Raw genomic sequence first — 23612 nt, 5'->3', positions numbered from 1 at the left:
GCGCGACTCTGAAAACAATGTAAAAGAAACAAATATAAAAAAAGACTTTCCTTTAATGAAACTACAAGATAATTTTTTTTTATTACTCAATTTTATTCTGATACTTTTATCCTTTCTAGTTTTAAATGAAACTTTAACTTATTTCTTAGGTTTTCTGTTCATAATAACATATTCATTTACTGTCATATTTTTTTAATACTTAACACGTTTCTAATTTGTAATATTTATTTAATTTCCACATACTATTTTTTTTTCATACCTTTCATAAATTTCAGCATACCTTGATTTTTAACTTATATGTTATATTTCACAAACGTTCCCGCACATGCTCTTTATTTGTTACATTACTTAATTTTAGATGCAATTTAACACTTTTTTTAACGTTATAATGTTCAATATATTCTGAATTTTAACTTCATTTACGTTTTTTAAACCACTCTAGTATTCTATACACACTTTAACTTAGTGGTATGAAATTGTATTTAAAAAGAAACGTTTATTTTTCGTGATCTTAGTTCTTTTACTAAATTTTCTACAGAATTTCTAATTTCTTTCACGTGTTTAACAATATCTTCCTTACATTACCGAATATTTTTTAAAAAAACTTAAGTCTATAACTGTTAATTGCTTTTCTTCGTTCATGATTTCCCTTCTGTGTTTATATTTCTTAATTCTAGCTTAACTTATTTATTATAATGTTTTTCTTTCTGTCTCATAACTCGTAATTCCAACATTTTATCCCTTTTTATTCATTTTAACGATATGGATTGTTTTCATTTACTCCATATTCAAATATTTCCTTACAATTTTTATAATACTTGTTTTATTCCTCGATCATAATAGATCATCTACAGGTTTTACTCAGAAATTTCCATTCACAACTTTACAGTTTAATACCATTTATATCTAAATGTATTTCTTTCTCATATAGTTTTATGGTCTTCAAAGTTTCTAACATCATATTTAGTTTTAAATCCCGATTATCTTTAAGTGTGTTGATAATTTTCATTTCTAATTTTACAACCACGTTCAGTGTTTCATCCACACATACCAAAATATTTCTTACATTTTCTGATATTTAGTCTATGTCATATTTCAGTACTTCAAATGAATTTACACTGCTCACACTATTATTTTTTCATGTTTTAGAGACACTAACTATACTAATTTTACTATTTTTCATGCACTAATTGCATCTATGTCAGCACTCATGCTAAACTAGCAATTGTTTTGCATCACATGCATAAAGAAATTCTTAAAACCAACTTTTTCAATATCGTACTCAAATTACTGTTTTCCAGATGGGAATTACCAGTATTCTTTGGTTTTACTCTGTTACATCTTTTTAAATTTTAACATCTTACTTTTAATTCTAACATACATCTTTTAAACAGTTTTTTCTTTTAATGATAGCCTTACCTTATTTGTTCAAATTAATTCTTTCATTCACCTTCTTTACTACCTTTCAGTACCTTCATAATTCACTATGCAAACGCAATGTCTTTCACTGACATTCTGTTTAATAATACCACAAGTTTCCTTAATTGACAAAAAGCGAATTATTTCTCATTTCAAAATAGAACTACTATATTTTTGCACAAACATTACCTTTATCCATTCAAGCCACCCCTTAACCTGTAACTGACGTAGCGATAGGAAAGGAGATTCTTATCATATGCTCTTTCGACATTTGAGGTTTCTAGAACTTCTTTGACAAGTATATCAATACCATCAGAAAATATACTTAACACTTTTACCCAGTTTAAAGGCAACATACTGTTATAAGAATGGTTTTAGTTAAATTTATAACACAAATAAACGCATTTTGTGCTAAATAGGCATAAACATTTAGATTCAGAATATTTCTTTTTAATCCGATGTAAGACTTGAATTTCATTCATCATACGGATTGTCTCTTGATTTTCTTTTTGTTTACCTTACACTAATAGAAAATTTTTATTTTACAAGTTCAGCTTTTAATGAAAATGAAATAAAAACTACGATACACCTGCTGTTTTTAAGAAAAGGAACTTTGATATATTTCTGGAAATGTAAATGCTTTTAGAGTTTTCTTTCAATAACGTTGATTTTCATTACTTTACTAACTTCAATAATTCTCTTATTAGCTAATATGAATGAAAGAAGATTGTCAAAAATGTGACACAGTATAATTCTTACGAACATATGTACCTTTACCAGCATACAGATATTACCGATTGAAATGAAGAAAGATACAGATATTTTACTCCAATCTACATTAAATTTAAAAAAAATATTTAAACTTTCATACATTCCAAAGAATAAACGAAAACTCAATAGATATTGTCATGTTTGTATATATGAGATAAAAGTTTTATGAACGGTATCTAAAGTAATGCTTAGAACTTCATAAAAGCGAACATTCACTATGTTAATACACATATCATCAGTTATTTACATTAATCAATGTAATATTAATCATTACATGTACTATATGCATATATATTTAAAGTTTAATTGTCTTACAATTGAATAATTAACTATTGAGAGAAAGAGGTTCATATCTTACACTATTTAATTCACATGGAACAAATTTTTCCATCAACCACATTGAACCACGTTTATTAAATTCGCCAAAGCTCTTTTATTTCTGCATTTTCACACTCACGACACATTTTAAATGTAACTATTGATTACCATTTTAAACACCGATATCATAACTCAGTGTAAAACTACATCATAACTCATTTTTTCCCTACTAACTACAATTTTATATATTCAAGAAGTACATCTAAGACATGATCATTTTCTATGTTCTAGCAAATCGATTCAATTGCGAACATACTATTAAATTTTGCTGGTGTCAAAAGAAACAGAAATATGCTGATGATGATGTTTTGAAACAGCATGATACTTCTCTTCTTATAAATTGCATCCATTGTTTACAAGTGTTTAAAAGAAAAAGTGATCTCTTACACCACATTCGAATGCGACATGGTTTGATACGAATCTTACAAAAACGAAGAAACGTTGACATCGTTAATACATGCAAGTCTTCTAAAATCGCAAGTCTTAATAGTATGTTCGCAATTGAATCGATTTGCTAGAACATAGAAAATGATCATGTCTTAGATGTACTTCTTGAATATATAAAATTGTAGTTAGTAGGGAAAAAATGAGTTATGATGTAGTTTTACACTGAGTTATGATATCGGTGTTTGAAATGGTAATCAATAGTTACATTTAAAATGTGTCGTGAGTGTGAAAATGCAGAAATAAAAGAGCTTTGGCGAATTTAATAAACGTGGTTCAATGTGGTTGATGGAAAAATTTGTTCCATGTGAATTAAATAGTGTAAGATATGAACCTCTTTCTCTCAATAGTTAATTATTCAATTGTAAGACAATTAAACTTTAAATATATATGCATATAGTACATGTAATGATTAATATTACATTGATTAATGTAAATAACTGATGATATGTGTATTAACATAGTGAATGTTCGCTTTTATGAAGTTCTAAGCATTACTTTAGATACCGTTCATAAAACTTTTATCTCATATATACAAACATGACAATATCTATTGAGTTTTCGTTTATTCTTTGGAATGTATGAAAGTTTAAATATTTTTTTTTAATTTAATGTAGATTGGAGTAAAATATCTGTATCTTTCTTCATTTCAATCGGTAATATCTGTATGCTGGTAAAGGTACATATGTTCGTAAGAATTATACTGTGTCACATTTTTGACAATCTTCTTTCATTCATATTAGCTAATAAGAGAATTATTGAAGTTAGTAAAGTAATGAAAATCAACGTTATTGAAAGAAAACTCTAAAAGCATTTACATTTCCAGAAATATATCAAAGTTCCTTTTCTTAAAAACAGCAGGTGTATCGTAGTTTTTATTTCATTTTCATTAAAAGCTGAACTTGTAAAATAAAAATTTTCTATTAGTGTAAGGTAAACAAAAAGAAAATCAAGAGACAATCCGTATCATGAATGAAATTCAAGTCTTACATCGGATTAAAAAGAAATATTCTGAATCTAAATGTTTATGCCTATTTAGCACAAAATGCGTTTATTTGTGTTATAAATTTAACTAAAACCATTCTTATAACAGTATGTTGCCTTTAAACTGGGTAAAAGTGTTAAGTATATTTTCTGATGGTATTGATATACTTGTCAAAGAAGTTCTAGAAACCTCAAATGTCGAAAGACCATATGATAAGAATCTCCTTTCCTATCGCTACGTCAGTTACAGGTTAAGGGGTGGCTTGAATGGATAAAGGTAATGTTTGTGCAAAAATATAGTAGTTCTATTTTGAAATGAGAAATAATTCGCTTTTTGTCAATTAAGGAAACTTGTGGTATTATTAAACAGAATGTCAGTGAAAGACATTGCGTTTGCATAGTGAATTATGAAGGTACTGAAAGGTAGTAAAGAAGGTGAATGAAAGAATTAATTTGAACAAATAAGGTAAGGCTATCATTAAAAGAAAAAACTGTTTAAAAGATGTATGTTAGAATTAAAAGTAAGATGTTAAAATTTAAAAAGATGTAACAGAGTAAAACCAAAGAATACTGGTAATTCCCATCTGGAAAACAGTAATTTGAGTACGATATTGAAAAAGTTGGTTTTAAGAATTTCTTTATGCATGTGATGCAAAACAATTGCTAGTTTAGCATGAGTGCTGACATAGATGCAATTAGTGCATGAAAAATAGTAAAATTAGTATAGTTAGTGTCTCTAAAACATGAAAAAATAATAGTGTGAGCAGTGTAAATTCATTTGAAGTACTGAAATATGACATAGACTAAATATCAGAAAATGTAAGAAATATTTTGGTATGTGTGGATGAAACACTGAACGTGGTTGTAAAATTAGAAATGAAAATTATCAACACACTTAAAGATAATCGGGATTTAAAACTAAATATGATGTTAGAAACTTTGAAGACCATAAAACTATATGAGAAAGAAATGCATTTAGATATAAATGGTATTAAACTGTAAAGTTGTGAATGGAAATTTCTGAGTAAAACCTGTAGATGATCTATTATGATCGAGGAATAAAACAAGTATTATAAAAATTGTAAGGAAATATTTGAATATGGAGTAAATGAAAACAATCCATATCGTTAAAATGAATAAAAAGGGATAAAATGTTGGAATTACGAGTGATGAGACAGAAAGAAAAACATTATAATAAATAAGTTAAGCTAGAATTAAGAAATATAAACACAGAAGGGAAATCATGAACGTAAGAAAAGCAATTAACAGTTATAGACTTAAGTTTTTTTAAAAAATATTCGGTAATGTAAGGAAGATATTGTTAAACACGTGAAAGAAATTAGAAATTCTGTAGAAAATTTAGTAAAAGAACTAAGATCACGAAAAATAAACGTTTCTTTTTAAATACAATTTCATACCACTAAGTTAAAGTGTGTATAGAATACTAGAGTGGTTTAAAAACAGTAAATGAAGTTAAAATTCAGAATATATTGAACATTATAACGTTAAAAAAAGTGTTAAATTGCATCTAAAATTAAGTAATGTAACAAATAAAGAGCATGTGCGGGAACGTTTGTAAAATATAACATATAAGTTAAAAATCAAGGTATGCTGAAATTTATGAAAGGTATGAAAAAAAAATAGTATGTGGAAATTAAATAAATATTACAAATTAGAAACGTGTTAAGTATTAAAAAAATATGACAGTAAATGAATATGTTATTATGAACAGAAAACCTAAGAAATAAGTTAAAGTTTCATTTAAAACTAGAAAGGATAAAAGTATCAGAATAAAATTGAGTAATAAAAAAAAATTATCTTGTAGTTTCATTAAAGGAAAGTCTTTTTTTATATTTGTTTCTTTTACATTGTTTTCAGAGTCGCGCATTGAATAATTTTAACACCAGACTTAAAAAATATATTTCTAAAGCATATAATTCACTTTTTCGTCAAGAGAGGGCAGCATCGCTATATCATCAAAATTAAGATGCAGAAAATATTTCCCGTTGCCAATATAAAAAAACTAACTTTAAATGAAAAGCAGGAGGTCTACAACTCAACCAGCAGTCTACGAACACCTCAACTCCACTCGAAACCACGCCTCCTAGTGTGATGACGTTGCCTTTGGCCCCGCCCTCTGTGATGTCATTGACCACGCCCCCTGATCCACTGATCCACCTGATGCAGAACGCCCATTTTTATACTACTAATATCATACGCCAGAAAAATGCTATAATTCTTTCATAGGTACAATCAACCAACCTCTCGTCGCGATCACTACCATTAGACAACTGCATCCGAAATGACCGGTATTTGTGCGAATGTAAGTAAACATTCGAAGTGATTGGTAGCGAACATGATCTTTTTAGCCAATTGCCTCCATCAAAATCACCCGAAATACCAAAAATCGTCCGAAATCGTGAATGATCATTTTAGAGAGAGTTCGCTAGACATGCGTTAAACTGATTGCCTTCATAAAGCTGCAGTAAAGCAATGTTATTGCAGTTGTTTTTTTTTAACGATATGTGAATCTTTTTGCCTGGAAATAAAAAAAATGCTTTGTTGTAAAAATATAGCATATGAGACTTTCAGTATACGAAGTACAGTCACCTAATGATTTCGGTTTTCTGTGAAAGCAATCGTTTGAATGACGTGATGTTCAATACCCATGACCACAGTGAATTTTGTCTGCTACCTGAGAAAAGAACTTCCGAAAATGATCAGTATTCCTTAAAACCTAAATAGAAGACTTGTTCTGAACATCATCTCTTAGAGTGATCATTTCCACAGAAGACCAAAATCGCCTGAAACCATGAGTGATGCTGTTAAGAAGTTGGTCACCGCCGATCTCAGGAAGCTAATCACCACGAAAAATTTCACTGTACATATTTATCGACTGTGTATCCTATCTCTGAGGAGAAAGCAAAAGACTATAAGGAGTCAAAAATATATGAGGATATATGGTTCTTCGATACCTCAGTGTTCCTTTAAAAAGGTGAGCTACATTTTATGTCATAAGCTCTATTATTAGAATAAAATTCCGATGTATAAATTACGCGTGTGCACTGCCTCTGAGTTGTAAAAAATTCTGCGTCTTTGAACTCAGCTAGTTAGAATATGAAAGTCAGGACATGATTGACTTGTTTACCGCTTTTTCTAGCACTTCGTAGAAAGAGTACCTCACTTGCTCTTACCTCTACATGTCTGCATCCGTTATTAGAAAGCAGCAGTAACATCAGCAGTGACGTCACTCGCCGGGGAAAAGCCAGCCCTCTGCACGTGCTGCAAGTGTAAATATAGCAGTCACTGCTGTTTCTTAGAAGTGCAACATAAAGTCCCGGGTTCAATTTGGATAATAAACAGCTGTCGTCTTCCGCAAGAAAGAGAGATGGAAGTCATACTCATTTTTAAGCCAATAGCTTGACAATGTCCTTTTGTTCCAGGAAGGAAAAGAGATGTCACCGAACGAAGATGTCATTTGATTTCTGTTAGGAATTTCCGTCCGGTGCATCTGTACAAGTCGAAATCGATTCCGTTACGATTCTGCAAGAAAAATCACTGCCTTTCTTACTATTATTATTGGATTACATTGTGTTCTTTTTGATAGCAAGTGCAAAAATTACATTGTGGGCAATGCTAATTATATTGAATAGGTAGGATTTAATATACATATTAGGATATCATAACTTTCCTCTTGCAAACAATAGCTTCAATAAAGATGCTGAGTGACTCAAAATACTTGTATCTTACCTATATCCTTTGATTTTAATCTTCAAAATACTTATATCTTAACTGTATTCTTTGATTTTAATCTTAAAAAATAATGTGAGAGAGAAAGGGAAGTCCGTTGGATGAAGTACCGACTCTTTAAAAAAAAAAAAAAAAAAAAAAAAACTGCATTTCGGAAAAGGTACATGATTTATGCATCCATTTCAGTATACTACTAAATTAATTCTTTATTCTTAATAATGGATGGTTTTTAAAATCATTCAATCCAGAATGGAGTATATTTAATTTCCTATTTATATTAAAGGGAAAATTTAGCAACGGTCTCGTACGTTTAAATCTTAAAAATAAGGCACAGTTTTGCTAGTATGCTTGGAAACTGTAGATGAAAGGCGATAACTATATCAAGATATATTTATTTTTCAGTACCAAACATAAGATAATAACCAACAAATTGATGGGTATAACAAAATATTGGCAGCATGGTCATTTGCAGAAAATTTACACACGGAAGTTAAGCGTAAGTGAAGGATGGATAGAAAGTACGTAGGGATACCCAGACTGTTAGACTTTTTCAGTAGGGAATATGTCAATCTTGAACTGTGATAACAACAATCACAACGCTGTAGCACACTTATTAATAAGAGACTTGAAGACTTCCAGAGACAGACTTTTCCTCCATTGCAACTCAAGTGATAATTAGGCCTTCTTCCACTTTCCTATTCTTCTGCGTGCAGAGTCTTCAAGATGATACTTTGAAACACGTCGTAAGACATTTTATTTACATTTTCCATAAATACTCTTAAGAGTTAATTTTGCTAATTTGGTAAATATTATATGTACGTGATAATTCGTGATGATTCTTTTAAAGTCTTGAGTAAAGCATGATCAGGCCTTGGGATGTCTTAAAAGAGTCATGGGCCCTGGGATTTTGCAGTGTTCTGAAGTCCTTACTTACACCAAAGCTCTCTTAAGAACAATAATAAATTTTCCAGTATGTGGACTCCTATATTCACAGTGCCATCGGACATCGAGGAATGCTCATATATTGTGGAACTGACCGGCAAATGACATTACGGATTATGATTCTTCTTCTCATAATATTCTTTCGTAACCAGTAGGTTCAGGTGTGGCAACATGCAGGCCGATCAACTCTATGGATAACCTCACTCTCTAGATTTCTTACTCATCTAGTTCGAAAAAGTTCATTATCATCCATAAAAAAAGTGCTTGATCTGTGGCATTATTCAGTAAGCGAACGTGATGTCCAATTATCTCCTTACAAATGAGGTCGCCCGTCTAGGTGTCATTGTTCAACAGCTACAGCTTAGTACATCCTTTACCATGATTTCATCCCATTTCTTTACCTCATTACAACCATATTTATATATTTCTTTTGCAGATTTCTACGAGTACACTTTATCTCTTTCACGTGATATGAACTGTGGTTGAATCCCATTGCAGCTTGAGTTGAATTTCATGGGAGAACAAGACACTGACCTATTTCTGTATTGTTTTTGGCGGATCTCACGCCATTCCAACTGCCTTCTACACTGTACTCTGAATTCAGACAACTGATCATCTAGCATATAGCCCTATGTAGTTCAAGTGTCAAGACCGTAGTTCGGTGACAGGATACCTTCGTTCATCAGCTGTAGTAATAGCGACTTCTAAGTAGGCTCATGGTGTAATGCCGATTGAATTATGTATTATCGCGAAACATCATTTGATTGTTCAGTAATAAAGGGAAAGCCACCTTATGCAAAGCATTTGGAACACATTCCATTTAACTAAAACACTATTAAACATCTCGAGAATACATTTTGCCTTCTTCCAAATTCCACTGCAACTTGGGTGATACTTAGGCCTTCTTTCACTTTCCTATTCTTCCGCGTGCAAAGTCTTCGAGATGATATTTTGAGACCCGTCGTAAGAAATTTTATTCACATTTTCCACAAATACTTTAAGGGTTAATTTTTCTGATGTACTAAATATCTATATACGTCATAATCTGTTTTGTCTCACATGCATTCTATTAAGCAGGCCAGAGTAAAAGTATCGTGATGTGACTGCTAAGATCCTTGAGGTTACCTAGGAATAGAGACATAAAGACAACATCCCCTCAGTAGAGAGCGTCTCATGAGATTAAATGCGAAGCCTGGAGTGAGCAACTCATAGCCATGTCATTTCTTCGTGCTTGTATTATCCACCTTTTATGGCAAATGTTTATTAGGCAGCTCTTGCAAGTTTTTTTTTTTTTTTTTTTTTTTTTTTTTTTTTTTTTTTTTTAAAGCCCAAGCCCAGAAGCGTAAGAAACTACATAAATGTATGTATGTTTTTCGCATTGTGATAAAACGACCTACGTAGAGCCATCAAATTTTGAATAACGTTCGTGTCGACCCAAATATGGGCAGCTGGAAGCCCAAATTTGGAATTTGTTTTATTATCTATTTCATATTTTGTAACACTTTAACGAATTTTTTATTAATAAATTTAATGACTTGAAAGAGAGCAATGGCAACGCTCTACGGGAGAAAAATTATCTCCAGCGCGCAAGACTGTGTGTCGGAAATTCTAAAGTTATGCTCATTTTAAAATTATTTTGCAATATTGCTGTTGAACTGAATTTTATGGTTTAAGTGCGAAGAACATGATATTTAATAAATAAAGGTAATCCATAAAACGTTATAAAAACGCTCATTTGGGAGTAATGTAAAATCTGAAAGACTTCAGTTTTTTTCCCCCCACTTTAATTATTTTGTTAATATTGAGAAAATGCTGTTATATTTTAATACAACAGCATTTACTGCTACAGCAGTTAATATACATTAAACTTAAATCATGACATCATACGCATTACCCTGAAGTGTCAAAACATTTAAAATTTGTTTTTAAATTTTAATAACGATATTTTTTATTACTTTTTTCCCTCTTTTTTTACGGTTCTGTAGTACTAAGCTAAAGTCTTGTTAAAAGAAATAGTTCACTGTTATCATTCCACCTGTGGCATCATCGTGTTCTTCATTGCGTCCAAGTAAAATCTCTCCAAATAAAATTAGATAATAAAATCTCTCCAAAGACAGTTAGATGTCTGTCTTATTAACACATATGACACAGCATTTATAAAATATATAAAAACTTTAATATTTTTGCCTTATATGTCATTTTAATTGCTAAAGTTTAAAATATACGACAAGAAATACATAGTAAAAATTAACGATGATAATTAGTTCATTGCGAAATTTTTGATACTATACGGTGTAACTGAGTTTATGTAAATAGATGAATAACGATGAGTAACGGAGTAATAGAAGAGTTACGATGGAATGGTGTTATGACGCAATTAATGAGTTTGATTGTGCCTTTATTTCATTCTGTTTTTTATTCTCGCGAGCGTAGTTTCTGGATAAATATTAAGATAGCCATGAGAACTATTATTATGTGATTTAAGAAGTTTGTCTTAGTTTAATTTTTAAAAAAGGTACATTGCAAAAAATAACTTAAAATTTATTTGTGGTTTCTCAAATTATTTTCTGTTTCTAGTTTCGGAAGGAGGTGTAGTCTATTTGTTTAGGCGTAGTTTTTAAACATATACAGTTTGCAAACTTTTATTTCCTCCATTCCACACTGTATTCAGTACAGTGAACTTTTCCTAAAATCATCACCCACGGTTACAACCAGTTTTGGCTTGTGTAAAGATAGTCGCCTTAGAGAAGTGATATTCGATATCAGTATTTATGTAAGAAATAGTGACCGTTTTCAGAAATGGTCGTCTTAGGGAAGTCGCCGCCACGAAAAAGTCCACTATATTTATTTTCTTTTAACTACGAATGTATAGAAAATATTGAACAATAATTATAATGATACTAAGAAGAAGAATATTTTAACAATTAAACCATAGCTAACAAATGAAAATTTTCATCGATATCGACTTCTAAATTTTCATCGATATCTATATCTACTCAATATTTTTTTTTTCTCTTTTATTAAGAAAATTTTAAGACGAACAAAAGACTTTTTTCATCTTCGATGCAGGGCCGAAAGCGTGATCCTCATACAGAAAGGTCAAAGGTGATAAATTCCACCGAAGTTCTCATGTACTCGACGGCAGATGGCGCGATAAAATAAAATAACTTCGAGCCCTAAGTTCGAAATAAACGAAAAAGAAAACAGGCCTTATTTTTATTTATTTATTTATTTTTTTTTTCATCGCAAATGTAGAAAGTTACGCAGTTTAGGAAGTTTAAGTTGTTTTAAAAGAATCATAATAAAATAAAAAGAAAATAATTTTAGCAAAATTACCTTCAGAAAGAAATTCTGCATCATTGTCGGTTTTGTTAAAAGGTCTTTATACGTTTTTTTCTCGTTTGCAAATTTTGTGTCTTGATAGAATGGAAATAATTATTGGTATGCTTGCATAAGGGAATTGTTGCTAGAATTGTGCACATTTACGGAGCGAAATAAATGCAGAGTCGCACTCTTTATTAAAATTTTTAACAAGTAGCGTTAGTAATCAGCTTAAATTTAAAGTAAATATTTTAATGTCTTCTTTCTGTGGATATCCTGTTCCCCAGAGATCGAGTCTTTCGCATACTATTACGATTATTTTTCAATTTTAAAATCTTACTGGCTTAAGTTCGAAGATGAACGTATTTTAACCACAAAATACTATTGCGACTTGAAATCGAGAGCAGCTTAAACTCGAAATAATACGGTACTTTTTTCTATTAACTTTTAAAAATTTTAATAGTAGATGTTGCTATGTATTAGGCTGCAATCTGTTTCCAGATCGCAATTTTTGTTGTTTTATACTCCCCACATTTTTTTTCTTTTATTGGTATTTATGACATAAATAGAGCGCCTTTTAGTTATCAATTAATTTACTTAATTCAAGTAAGTCTATTTTACTTACGTCAATAACTGTTTGGAGATCGCCCTTTAAAAGGGAGAGTATATAAGGTATTTTCTCCCTCCTTTCCATATGTCTTCATGGTATAATTGGAAGCACACTTGGCGCGTAACTTTAACTCGTAGCTCCAACTGTAATTGCAAGCATTTCCAATCTTCATATGGTAGTCTTCTCCAAAGGAGTATTTCTTGATCGGATTTGTAATAATTGTACTGATATTTCATACTTTAATTCACATCGAGTAATGCCGCGGCAGCATACGCCAAATCACTGGAGTCGTAGAACGTATGTAAACTCATTTTAACCTCTGTGCTCTCACAAAAAATATCTGGATACTTTTATACATTGATTAAACATCGCGTATGGTAAATCTTCCATTCATTCCGAAAATTCTTCTTTTACATCATTATTCATTTCAGCATCCCATGTTTCCTCTATTTTCCAAGTAGACTGCAATAGAAATTTAGATTATAACATTTCAGGGCATGTAGACACTAATAGGATCAAAAACTCGACTAAGAACAGACAGGATTTTTCCTTTAATCACCGCTTCATCTTCTCTAAATTCCAAGCCTTTGGGACAAATCTCTAGAGCAGAGTTTCTTAAACTGTGGGATCGCGACCCCAAATAAGATCGTAAAGCAAAATGTTGTGAGTCACGAAAATTTAATTCAAATATATAAATTTAAAGAAACATCAGTTGCAATGCCTTCGGAATCTTCAATTTAATTTTGTGTACAGCGTACTTCGAAATCGTAACATTGGCCAAGTCGAGCTATAAATTATATTTTCATACTGAAAAATATCACTAGGCGCATCATAATAGCATAATCTATGTCGAACTGCAGTTTCAACATATAAGTTACTTCAGAATCAAAATAGGCTGCAAAGGAGCAATATATAACGTCTTGCGCCACACAGACTATAGAGAGTAAGGTCGGCATGATTCCTTTTTACTTCCTTGTACGAAGTAAAAAGGAAGTATTGTAATCGCGAAAAGTTTCAGGCAGCATATTTCAGCTAAAATATCCATTTTGACCGCTATCGAATGCAATTTAACGATGTTTTTGCGTGATATCTGTACGTAAGGACAGAATAAAATACTCTTTTCCTTCAAAAAAAATATAAAACTGCTTTAAAATAAATTCCGAAGAGAATTTTTCGTGTTCTCTGTACGAACGTACGTACGTATCTCGCATATCTCAAAAACGAGTAGCCTCAGAACGTTGAAATTTTGTATATAGGACTGCTATAACATGTAGGTGTGCACCTCGTATTTTGGTTGCAATCGGCCGCACCAAACGTATATAAATATATTTATATATACATCCACTCTGTTACCCGGCTCAGTAATCTCAGTTTCTTTACTCTTATATGCTTGTAAATTGTACATTTTTTGCTTTAAAAATGATTGTATTATGTTGTTTTTATCTTCCGGTTAAGGTTTTTATGCCTTTAGTAAATCTGTATGCAATATTTTTAGAATTATCAACAATTTTAAAGTTGTCTAAGTGCCGCTAAGCCTTTTTTTATGGCGACCATTGATGTTTACATTTGAAACAGGAGACTAGTGGATTTGTTGCCAATCTAGAGAAACTTAGCTTCGCAACAACAAAGATAACGCATTCATTTATTATTGCCAATTAAATCATGCTTAATTCTTTCTGGAATTTTTTCGAGGAAATAAGTGTTTCAGATTTACTTCGTAATTTTTAATATAGATATTTTGAGTTTTTATGTATTTTTGCCTTCTCGCGAAGTGAGAACTGAATTAATTAAATGAGAAATACTCAATCGTCTGTGAAAAAACTGTTTCTTTTTTGTTTTGTTTGCTTAATTTCTTTTATACATCATTCTAGCTTTATTATAGTATTTGAATAGAACATGTAGCAACGATTAGATAATTCTATTCTTTAAATGATATAAATTTTGTGCATTATGAGTTATAATATGAACGAAATCCAATAATTATATAACAGTTAACTTACTTTCCGTTATATAATTATTATATAATTTAACTGTTATATAATTATTAATACTGTTAATTGAATCTAGCGCCAGAGTATCGCTATGGTAAACAAATACTAGAATGAATTTTAAAGAATGCATTTATTCTATTGTGGTTTATGCGCTGTCGGCGAAGTAGATTTAATTCAATCCAATAAGTTTAAATGAAATGCAAGAAAAAATGCGTATAATTTAATATTCCGTACAAGGAAGTCATGTGGTGTACACATCAGATTTTTTAGTATAGTCAGCTGTTTCCGTTTCAATGCAGCAAGTGTGTATAACGCAAGAATAATACAATGTTACATTTTACTCTGTTAAAGTTGGTATTTATTTTTAAAATTATTATTACAGATGTTATTTTAATCATACTTTAGATTAAAAATATTTTATTACAGATGAATAAATGGCTAAATTTGAGTAACAGATGCAAAGACGCAGATGTCAAAGCTGCAGAGTGTCTTAAAGGAGGATCTATTAATCAAAAAAGATGTTTAGGATGTGAAAAAAAAAATTGGCTTTACTTTCAGCAACTATGATGCTAATGAAGAACCTCTTTGTTTCAATTGCAAAAATGTTTTGACTATGGAGAATATGAAACCATCAAAATTAAAAAGGTTATCATCACAGATGGTGTAAAAGGCGATGACGGGAGAAAATATTGTTTTCGTTTCTTAAAGCTGCCGGCAACGATCATGTAACTTTTGCGAACTGCCTAATCTTACGTATCAAGAGGCCCTTACAGAAGAAAAAAAAAAAAAATAATAATAATTAGCAAAGGGATTAAAAAATGTAATTCAGGATGTAAAAATTATTAAATTTTATTAGATGCCATGCCTTTAACTGCTGTTTATTTTAAAATCTCTGAGAAGACTGGACTTCGAACACAAAAAATATATTATTATATGCGGATATAAGATGGATGTCAAGAGGGTGAAGTTGAAGATCTTTGTTATTAAAAGACGAAATAACGATTTCAGTGACCAAACAAAAATCTGATCTTGCTGCTATTTTCCAAAATAATTTATGGCTAACAAAATTATGCTATTTGTCAAATATTTTTTAGACACCAAATAATCTCAATTTGTTTCTTCAAGGCAAAAAAATAGCAATATTTTGCTTCGAATGATAAAACTGAAGATTTTATTAAAACGATAACATTGAGCAGGGTGGGATAGAGTGGAAAATCTGAAATTTTGATTGCACTTCCATATTATCATTGGAATCCTGTTTGTTGATATCTTCATATATGTCATTAATAAATCTGTATGAATAAACTTCTTGCGATTTTCCGGACTCGCCAACAGCCAAGTCGCTGAACACTGGCAGTTTGACCTGAGTTCGATTCCAAGCGAATGTGCTGCATTCATGAGCTTTTTCGTGTTTTTTCTTATGTATAACATAGATGCGAACTACTTTAAATAGTGCTCCGCAAAGAAGTACTACTTTCCCTTCAGCAGATAGCTCTAGCGTGATTTACCATAATCAAATAAACCAAACCAATCATGCCACTTTCCTCGATTTGATTATCTTTTCTATATTTAAAAATAATGTGCTGTCTAGGAATCCATAAATTTATTGGAAATTACGATCATTCACTTTCAGTAAACAAACTCTACCAATTCGTAAAAAATACTCTCCATGAGAGTTATAAAAACATAAATTTATTTCCAGAAAATGCAGGCTCGTTACAAGTTACGGTTTCAAGCTGTTGCCAATCGGTTAAAGCTATGTATTGGCTGAAAAAGATGTGGCTCCTCAGTAGCCAACAGTATACAACGTAACTGCAGTCAGTTACGTTTTACTAGCGGTTTCGTGTGTGCGAGCAAAAAATAATTTAATTGCTCAATTTTACAACCAAAAGTGGTCTAGCAAACTGTTAATATCTTAGATTTTTTTCCTTCAATTTGAACTTGGTCATTCGGAAGAATCTTGTTATCCTCTTCTTAACATCTGAACCTGGACTCTTGAAATCTGTCCCTTCAGGCGAGTACTGAAAAAAAAAAGTTAGTGAGTCTGGAGAACGTGTACTGTAAATATGCATAAATATGCGTAATGCAGTAAATATGCGTAATATAGTCTCGACTATAACTCTGTGTTGGTTGGAATATTTCGTGTGTGGGGGTGTGAGTGTTGTGCTCGTAATTAAATATAATAAAACTAATTTATGAGTCTTCATTTTGTTGCAGTTTTCCTAAATAAACCAGTTGTTCAGGAATAGTAAAACAGGAACAAAATTTTTAATGAATGATTTAATTTTTCTTTTTCCAGGAAAAAATCCATCCATAAAGGGAATTTGTAGTTACATTATTCTTGTATTAATTTAATGATGAATTAATTTACTGGTTGAAAATATTCTTTCAATGCATCTGATAAATGAGCAAGACGCATTGCAGCCTTAAGCGACGCAATAAAGGTAGAAGAATTTGTTCTACAAGTAATTTTATTTTTACATCTATTTATTGATTTATCCCTCAAATTTTTTTTTTTTTTTTTTTTTTTCATTAAACTGTGAATTCTATTCTTCAACTTTTTTCAAAAGTTGCCACTGCTTAGCAAATTCTTCATGACTGTCATTTTTAATAACATTAGAAAATTTACAGCAAGGGGTCATTATATTGTACATAACAGTCTAAACAAAAGATTACGTTCAGCAAAATCATGACACTTCTTTTTTCAGATAAAGAAATGTCACATCACCTACTTCTAAATAAACTGCAAGAGCGAGCAATGAATTGAAATTTTTAAAGCCTCGATTACATCTCATTTCAGCAGTTCGAAATATGTTAAACAGCTAGTTATTTGTAAAATCTAACAGTTACATGATGATGTTCGAATAGTGGTTGGTGGTAGAAACATAGTTAATTTTTAATTTGTTTTCATTATTGTAGTAATCTTCTTTTATAAAAATGTGAGAAAAAATAGCAAGAGGAAAAAAAAAAAGAGAAAAGGTCCCACCGAGATTTGAACTCGGATCGCTGGATTCAAAGTCCAGAGTGCTAACCATTACACCATGGAACCCTTTCCCATGCCGGGAATCGAACCCGGGCCGCCTGGGTGAAAGCCAGGAATCCTAACCACTAGACCACATGGGACTCAGCTACTGGTGTTTTCAATACATGTATGCTGAGTAGCGATTACAAACTGGGAGACGAAGTTTCGGTTTTAAATAGTTCTATTCACCAGGATACCATATAAGATTATTTAACACATATTTAAATGCAAGTGGGTGAAAATTCATGAACTTTTTAAAAACTAAAAGCAAATTTAGAAATTTGGATAATATATAAGACTAAAAATCAAAATCTTAAAATAAATAATCGAATAAATGAAAATTTGGTGAGAACAACTGAAACCCGAAAATTTTAGATTTATGTTCTAAGAACTCAAGAGTTTACCCTTATGTTTTTTAATTGAAAGACTATTTAAAAAAATATAAAATATCAATTTTATTTTTTAACTGTAATTTGATTTTTGAATTTAGATGCCCCATGTTCTTTGAATTTAACATTTGAAAGAGCTTTAAGGTAAACAATTACAAAAGAGGTGATAGCTTAAAAAGTTACTTTACCTATTTATTTCCCCCCAAATTTATACTACCTAACATAAAATCACATACAAAGAAAACTCTCTGAGACAATAGATACGCTTCTAAATGATTTTGGTGTTCTTTGGAAGAGGTCATATTACGAAGATGTTGAAGCTTTTTTATGCTCTTAGAAATAACGGTCAAATGTGTACATTTTTTTTTTTTTTTTTTTTTTTTCAAATGTGGTTGCTTTGGAGAGGGGTCGTGTAGATAATCGTTATAGGGAATCATTGCATTTAAAACAAGCTTTTCATAATAATACAGCAAAAAGGTACGGGAAAATAATTATCGCTATGATATTTCGATAGTAGATTAATTCCACTTGAAACCTCTTCAAATATTTAGTCAAGGATGATTTAATTATTCAAGACGCTGTAGTTGTATAGTTTCATTGGATAGCCTACGCTTTCGCGTGTAAAATAGCAGCAATGCTTATTAAAACATGAAATTCGCTTAGTGAAAACAATAACACTTCTCTACAATATATCAAAGCCATCCATTACATAAGATGAGAACTACTATCCCAGCAATATTTTAATGAATAAGAATGATTAACTTAATGATATAGTGAACTGCAAATTTCTGTTGTTTCATTTCGTATCTTTCGGGATTTAGAAAGGCTCAGATGGGATTCTTTCACAGACCAAACGAAAAACCTGTTGTAATGGATCTCGTGGGAACCGATGAGCCCCCAAGGGAAGGAGTGAAGGAAAGAAAGAAAAGAATTGAACTTACTTTTTAAAAGGTATAAACCACATACCTGCCATTCTTCGTGAGAATGATCTGTTTCCTTTACTTTTGCGATCTTTATTTAGTAAATGATTTTTTTTTCCCTGAATACTTTTGTTGACTTATTAGTTATACGGATTCAAACTTATTTAGTAAATTCTTCGAGTTCAAGGATTCAGACATCGACCCAATTGTTTATTGCCATTTCACCTTAATTTCCTATTACCTGCTTGCTTCCCCAAAGAACTTAGAAGAAAGTCAAATGCATTCATCAGGAAGTTCGTTCATCTCTGATGAGAAGAATTTCAAATCATAATGAATTAAATAATAAATAAATGAACTTCTTTCTAGGTACCGAAACGGTTACTTTCCTTGCTTTTATTAAAGGAAATCAGGATTGTGATAAACTATAGAATAATTTGGTGCCCCCCCCTCATATTTAAAACCCTAAGCCTAGCTTTTATGAGTCTAGGTCACAGCTTCCGAATCTTTTCCGCGGCCAAGCAGTAATACGGCTGAACACTGATGGTTCCGACCTGGTTTCGAATCCAGATGAACGGGTTGTCTGCATGGGCGTTTTTGTTTTTTTCTCATGTGTAACGTGTACGCAGGCAGTTTCCCTTAGAAAGTCGTCCACGAAGGCATCCCTCCCCTCAAGCAGATAGCGCTAGCGTGCTGTACCATAATAAACTATATACATAATAAAGCAAAACAAAACCCAATCTTTTCCAACTCGCTGCCGTCTTTTCAAAGTTTTTTAGTAGGCTTAGCACCCCTTACATATGTGAAAATGGTATATTAATATATTAGATATCTTTTGAATATAATCTGCATGTGCAGATTAAAAACGTTTTAAATATTTCAGGTAAGTGGTGCATTTGTATTTCGCCAAATGATTAATTTAAAGCTCGCCAAGCAATGAGGAAACATAATTGTAACGATTAAAAACGCCTGAAAGCATTTATATTAATGAACATGCCACGGCAAGAAGAGATTCTAGTGTGGTATAAACTAAAAGAACATAACTACTCGAGTATATTGAATATCGCTGAAAGTACGAATTTATGTCATGCTTTTAGACCATTAAACTAATAAATTTGTTCTCTTGGCATAAAAATAAATTTTAAAAAATTTAAAAATTAAATGGAGCTTTGCCTAATATATGGGGAAGATGGACTCACATAATTTGGTACAATTTTTTAGTACTTACATATTTTCCCATCGATCCTTTTCCCCAAATAGGAACAGTCCTGAAAAAGTACAATTTAGCACCAGAAATGAACAAGTGTGGCATTATACCACAACCATAAAATCTTTGCTTTGGTTTCATGTAACTGCAGGCCTCGGTTAGCCAATTTGTTTTTGTACAGAAAGTTTAAGTTAATAGCTATTTTTCTGTTATATTTTAGGGAAAGATTAAAATTTGGACCTTGCGCTCTGCAGAACAGAAGTCGGTGGAGTACTTCAAAAATTACGGAACTGGTTACACTGGTGCATATAACTGAAAACATTGAAAGATTCTGTGGATCGACAATAAAAAATTTTAAAACGACAATAAAAATGGCGAAATAAAAAACAACGCTCAGTAGCATAACACCAATTTAGATTCGTACTTAAGGGAATTTATATTGCGCCTGAAAGAGATGACTGTATTGTTTCTATCCTAAATACCATTCGTGAATTTTGGCTAATGGATTGATTGGCGTGAGTCTTAATATGTTTATCAGATAACCTCAAATCTTGAACTCCTGTTTATTTAAATTTCTTATATGCTGTATCCGTAACTTGCGTCTGTTCATTATTTTGTTAAATAAATGGCGATCTGTGATTGGTTGTAGGAAAAAATGTCACCCGGAAAAAAGGGAAACGGAAAGAATGTCCCCGGAAAATAAGGAACGGAAAAAATGCCCCCCTTCGTTTGCAATGGGAAATATAAGGCATGTTTAGAAAGATCGCCAAGCTGGGTGATAAAAGTTTTATCTCAACAACCGTAACTTCGGATGACCGGAAACATGGGCGAGTAGAAGCAAGAAGATGTGTTGGCTGCTTGTTTCTTCCATGGATCCTACCTCCATGGTTTCTTCGTTAAGGTTAAAAATAGAGGGTTGTTTAAGAGCGGAAAGCTTTCGCGATGGAAGCCAGGGGGGAAGGCGGGTTGTCCAGCGTCGGTCATTGTCAGGTCTTTAGTAATTACTCTCCTGGCACCGCATGTAGTTATAGCCTTAAGCTGCGGTTTAGTGAAACATTTATTGACGCACACTGAGCTTTGGTATACATTACTGAGCTTTGGTATAAGAAACAGTTGTAGATGCAATTTCAAGTTACGGTTTGCGATAAGAATAGTACTAAATTTTTTAGCTAATTAATTTTCGCATAATTTTTTTCCTCATTTGATTTTAATTAAAAGTAACGTATCTGCACAGGAAACAATTGTTTAATTTTGCACTTAAGTTTGAAAACAAGAATACCACAGTTATTAAAAAAATTAAGAGGTTTATTTCAAAATTATTAGTCCCTGAGGGACTATTGTTTTCATTTTGCGATTTTGCGTCGAATCACTCTGAATGTCCGTTTCACTTTTCAAACTGTTGCCACCAAATATTGTGATAAAACAACGGTACCTAGAGCCATCAAGTTTCGAATGACGTAATCCTCCTGCGAATATGGGCAACAGGAAGCCTAAATTTGGAATTTGTTTTATTATCGATTTTATATTTTGTAACGAATTTTTGATTAACAAACTCAAGAATTTCAAAGCGAGCCATGGCAACGTTGTACAGAAAAAACATTTTTATCTCCAGCGCGTGAGACTGTGAATCAGAAATTCTAAAAATGTGCTCAATTTAAAATTACTTTGCGATACTGCTCTTGAAATGAATTTTATGGTTTGCGAAGAATATGATATTTAATAAATAAAAGTAACACGCAAAATGTTAAAAAAAAGGCCCCTTTGGACGTAATTTAAAATCTGAAACCTTTCAGATTTTTTATTTTACTAAAATTTTAAAATCTAATTAAAATGGATCCTATAACCGCGCGATATATGGAAACTTTTCTTATTAGAAATAATTACGAATTTTTAATTGCATTAATATAATATTGTGTGTGATTCTGTTGAAGTTATAAAAAGTAAAGGAATTTTAATAACGAATATAGCGTTTTAATAAACAAACCCGAAAATTTTCGCGATTACACTTTCTACAACGGCCCATTAGCGGCTGAGCGGTAAAGTCACTGAACACTGGTAGTTCCGTTCAGGGTTTTAAATTGAATATATGTTCCTTGGAGATGGTATATGGAAACTTTTCTTATTATAAATAATTATGAATTATTAATTGCATTAATATATATATTGATACAATTTTGTGTGTGATTTTGTGTGTGATAAAATAAAATAGTAAATAGAAACACTGTCTTCATTTAGTTGTTGTTAATTGATTGTATATGAGTTTATACCCATTGATAAGTGGATTAAACTGCAATCAATGATAAAACTGCATTTTTTTCAATATTTAAAATTTACTTTTGATTTGTTTCTTTGTTAGATTACATATTTTCTTTACAGATTTTTAAAAGAGAAACTGAAATTACTACTTAAAATACTAATTTAATTTTTGACTAAAAAATTTTTTTTCGTTCAGGGTTTTAAATTGAATATGTGTTCCTTGAAGATGGTATATGGAAACTTTTATTAGAAATAATTACGAATTATTAATTGCATTAATATAATATTGTGTGTGATTCTGTTGAAGTTATAAAAAGTAAAGGAATTTTAATAACGAATATACTGTTTTAATAAACAAACCCGAAAATTTTCGCGATTACACTTTCTACAACGGCCCATTAGCGACTGAGCGGTAAAGTCACTGAACACTGGTAGTTCCGTTCAGGGTTTTAAATTGAATATATGTTCCTTGGAGATGGTATATGGAAACTTTTCTTTTTATAAATAATTATAAATTATTAATTGCATTAATATATATATTGATACAATTTTGTGTGTGATTATATTGAAGTTTATAAAAAAAATATAGGAATTTTAATAACGAATCTACTGTTTGAATAATAAATGCGAAAATTTTCGCGATTACACTTTATACAACAGCACATTAGCGGCTGAGCGGTAAAGTCATGGAACACTGGTAGTTCGGTCAAACTTTCGATTCCCGGCGAACGGTCTGGCTGTATGGGTGTTTTCGTTATTTTCTGTCTGTGTAACGCGTATGCAGTATCTTCTGCGTGCATACGTGAATAAAGCGGGCGCAAAACCGCTGAACACTGGTAGTTCGGTCCAACTTTCGAATCCCGGCGAGCGGGCTGGCTGCATGAGTGTTTTCGTGATTTTCCACATGTGCATAATGTATGCAGTATCTTCTGGATGCATACCTGAATATAGCGGGCGCAGTCCGCGCAAAACCGCTGAACACTGGTAGTTGGGTCCAACTTTCGAAGCCCCTGCGAGCGGGCTGAATGCATGGGTGTTTTCGTGATTTTCTGCATGTGTATCGTGTATGCAGTGACTTCTGGATGCATATGTGAATAAAGCGGTCGCAGCCCGCGCAAAACCGATGAACACTGGTAGTTCAGTCCAACTTTCGATCCCGGCGAACGGGCTGACTCCATGGGTGTTTTCTTCATTTTGCGCATGTGTATCGT

The 23612-nt window shown here is 31.6% G+C and overlaps 2 non-coding genes across 2 annotated transcripts; both read right to left on the bottom strand.

Annotated features, from left to right (window-relative positions):
* Window positions 1-17587: 17587 nt before the first annotated feature.
* On the bottom strand, window positions 17588-17659 carry TRNAQ-UUG (transfer RNA glutamine (anticodon UUG)). The gene has a single exon. It is a non-coding gene; the product is annotated as a tRNA-Gln (tRNA).
* Window positions 17660-17661: 2 nt separating this feature from the next.
* TRNAE-UUC (transfer RNA glutamic acid (anticodon UUC)) lies at window positions 17662-17733 on the bottom strand. The gene has a single exon. It is a non-coding gene; the product is annotated as a tRNA-Glu (tRNA).
* Window positions 17734-23612: the final 5879 nt, after the last annotated feature.

The sequence above is a fragment of the Stegodyphus dumicola genome, chromosome 8 (assembly GCF_044657685.1).
Source record: "Stegodyphus dumicola isolate Sdum_Otavi_A_Nest chromosome 8, ASM4465768v1".
NCBI classification, from domain to species: Eukaryota; Metazoa; Arthropoda; class Arachnida; order Araneae; family Eresidae; genus Stegodyphus; species Stegodyphus dumicola.
Note: the sequence above shows the minus strand (reverse complement) of the source record. Positions and strands in the feature narration are given on the sequence as shown.